Below are 3,716 nucleotides of genomic sequence, written 5' to 3' on the forward strand. Positions count from 1 at the left end.
CAGAGCGCCAGGAGCTCTCAAAGATCCGTGCCAGGGGCTGGGCTACGATGCTAGGCAGCTCCTTGAGTACCCTGGGGTGTAGACTATCAGGGCCAGCTGACTTGAAGATGTCCAGCCTCTCAAGGTGTTCCTTCACAAGGTCAGTATTGATGGAGGGCAGGGAATCTCCCTCACCCAGGCCTCCCTGTCCCACAGTGGGCAGGAGCAATCCGTGGGACTGATGAAAAACTGACACGAAGTACCCATTTAATAGGTTGGCTTTTTCCTGGGTGTCGGTTGTCAGTTGTCCCATCTGGTTTAGCTGGGGTTCAGTGTTGCCCTTGCTTTTCCTCTGGCTCCACACACATGTAAAAAAGGACTTTTTATTGTCCTTGATATTTGTAGCTAGCTGGAGTTCTGTCGCAGCCTTGGCTTTTTTGGTTTGCTCCCTGCAGGTCCGGACCAGAGCAGAGTATTCCTCCTTGGAGGTGGTTCCAGTCCTCCATCCTTTGTAGGTCTTCCTTTTAAGAAGCAGGAGGAAAGACTGAGGGAGCTGGGCTTATTCAGTTTGTAGAAGAGAAGACTGAAGGGGGATTAGATAGCAGCCTTCAACTCCCTGAAGGGTGGTTCCAAAGAGGATGGAGCTGGATTGCTCTCAGTGGTTGCAGATGACAGAACAAGGAGCAATGGTCTCAAGTTGCGGCAAGGAACGTTTAGATTAGATCAGGGGTCAGCAGCGTTTCTGGACAGAGTGCCAGAAACACCTGCAACCTCAACTTGTAAGACATTGGGCTTCCAGGGGCAGGTGGTGGGGGAGCAGCCAGGGACCCAATCTTTGTGATTAGTGCAGCCCTGGTGACTTTCCTGGAGCCTGTCTGAGTTGGGGCACGTGTCGGAGCTGCAGCAGCCATCTGCTCTCCTGCTGCCTTGTACTCAAGTCCAAGAGGAAGGGCAACCCCCCTCTCCCATGTTAAACAGAGAAAAAACTCATCTTGGATTCAAGTACATATGGTGGTATCTACAGCTGAATGAACATAATTGGACATCCAGCAATACCATACCCATGGTCTATGTTGATTAAGGCCTATTGGCATCTAGATCAGATTATTTAGTGAGAAGTCAGATGAAGCTGTTTAACTTAATAGTTAGCTGTAGCTAGCTTTGCTAACATCCATTTTGAAGTTGTTAAAGGACCAGAGTAGCAACCGTTGTTGTTCTGTTTGGGGCAGTTTTAATGGGTAAATGTCTACTTGTCAGTGTTGGTTTGCAGCTCCAAAAATGATCGGGGCAGAGGGGTGAATCAATCTGTGTCAAAGTGTAAAGTGATTCAGAGTTTCCTCGGGGACTAAGCATACAGTGTTTAAAAATACTTTGCTCCAGGCTGAAGAACAGGCGAGTGCTATGTAGAAATATGTGTTGCAGGCGCTGTGGTAGTTGAGCAATAAAATGCATCAGAAAAAGTAAATACTGTTTCCAGCAACAATCAAAATAGAGACTAGAAGTAAGCAAGGGGAAAAAAGACTGGACTAAATAGACTGGAAGTAACCAAGGGGAGGAAAAAAGTCTAAATACAGACTTTAAACAACTGGGTAACAATTGTTACGGGATCACTGTTATACCTCAGAAATGAAATAGAATAGATAAAACGTTGCTGAGCTTTGAGCTTGAAAAATGAGTTTCTTCTGGATTTGTTGTGTGGTTTAAAAACTGTCTTCATCTGTGTTTGCCAAACAAGCTCCTTTTTGAAGCCAGACCACAGTCTAAAAATTTCAAGCCTTAAAGCATTCTTTGGAACATGTAAAAAAATGGCTCGGTCTCTCGCAACCAGCCTGAAGCAGGCAGGAGCTGCCTTGTGCTGTGAAGCCCTTTCTGGTGCAGACCCACTACAGTCCTCCTGGAAACAGGTGCTGGTGGACCTGTCCCACCTCCTTCTGTTTCTGGGAAGACTGAAGGACCAGAAAGGGCTGCATGGCAGGAGGCAGGTCCTGCCTGCTTCAGACCGATAGAGAGTTCTGCTGCAGGCAGAGAAAGTACACGTGGCATAGCCCTTCCTGGGCTGGATGTGCAGCAGGTGAGGGGCAGTTTCACCTGGAGGCAGCAGAACCGAGCTAAGAAGCACTGAGATAAGCGGAGGCAACTCCAGCAGGGGTTCTCAGCTGGGGGTAACATCACATTCAGAAAAGCAGTGGTGGGGTGCTATAATCCGACAGGGTTGAGATCCACTGGTCTAGAGACTGCAATTTGGAGTCATTTGTCCCCAGCAAGAGATGAGCTGTCTTAGATGAGGATTATTTATTGGTTGTGTTGTTATTAGTAGTAACAACAACAGCAGCAACACTTTTTGCAATAACGCATGGAAATCCGCCAGGGTAGGTCTTCTCTGTGGGTCTGTGTAGTCCGAGTGTACACAATCTGAAGATAATGAGTCCTCCCCAAAGTGCTTGCCATCTCTTTCTAAAATGTCTTTCAAAGGTTGTTTAGTTGATTTTGGTGTAACTCGCTAATATTTGAATTGGCATCTTGAGTGAGAGAATGTAGTAGTCTACAGCACTCGGCCTGTGAGCATTACTTTTTGGAACCTACCAAATGTGTCCAAACAGCCTGGCCCTTATGTAAAGCTTGATCCAAGACTCCCTGAAGTGACTGGGGGCTTCTCCCTTAGCTTAGGTGGGCTTTGGGTCAGGTCTTTCTATGATTTATTGCTGTGAAGCTAACAAACTTCATAGATAAGGGGTGGGCAATTATTTGAGCTGGAGGGCCACTTAAGGAGCTTCTACAAGCTGTTGGGACTTGGCCTGGGGAAGTGGGAGAGGAGGACCAACACAGTGTAGGGGAGTGCTAGCCCGGGGCGGGGGGTGCTATCCAGCCCTGGCCCATCTACCCTGCACCCACCGCACTGGGGGCACTGGACAGAGCAGGGCATGCCTGGCCAGGCGGATGGGATGGGGCCACAGGCAGGTCCAGGAGCAGGATGGGAGGGTGGGGAGCCCATGCCTGGGCCAGGCAGGGCTGAGGGACTCGCTGCAGGCTGGGTAAAATCCCTTGGCAGGCCATATTCAGGCTGGGAGCTGTATTTCCCCTCCACCCCATCATAGATGGTGTCTAAAGGTTTGAGTTAAGTGAGAACCGTGTTTGCTTGAATCTAATTTTTGTGAATTTAGATTCTCAATGTTGTGATACATGAACATGCCAAGGGGCGCCTGGAAGTTCCTTGTGCATATGCTGTACAGATCTTTAAGGCTGAGAACTGTTGTCCGAATATAAGTTACCCAGAGCTTTTGGATGAATGTCCATACCATACTAAGTATTTCCTTTTGCACTGGAAGGAATCCTCTCAGTTGCATGCTGACCATTTGGTCTATATTTGAGTAAACTTCCAGTATAAAGATCTTACAGTTCCATGCATGCTCCTTTCTGCTTTTGTACAAACTTGATTTACGCATGCATGTACACAGGCAGGCATGTACATGGGATTCCCATTTCCCCTGTTTGCTGTAATGAAACCAAATTTAAAAGATGCAATTTGATGTAAAAAAATACATATGCACAAGTCCACCAGTCTGCTTTCCAAATACTTTCAGATTATTATGTGGTGGTTTCAGATTATTATGTGGTGGTTTTAGTCAGGTGATTCCAATTAGTTTGTGATCACATGTCTGAAACACAGGAATAACTTTTTGAAAGTATGCCTCTGAAACATTAACCAGAGGCTGTAAAACTCTCTGTAGCAGGTAGGG

Source organism: Alligator sinensis, unplaced genomic scaffold (genome assembly GCF_000455745.1).
Source record: "Alligator sinensis unplaced genomic scaffold, ASM45574v1 scaffold103_2, whole genome shotgun sequence".
NCBI classification, from domain to species: domain Eukaryota; kingdom Metazoa; phylum Chordata; order Crocodylia; family Alligatoridae; genus Alligator; species Alligator sinensis.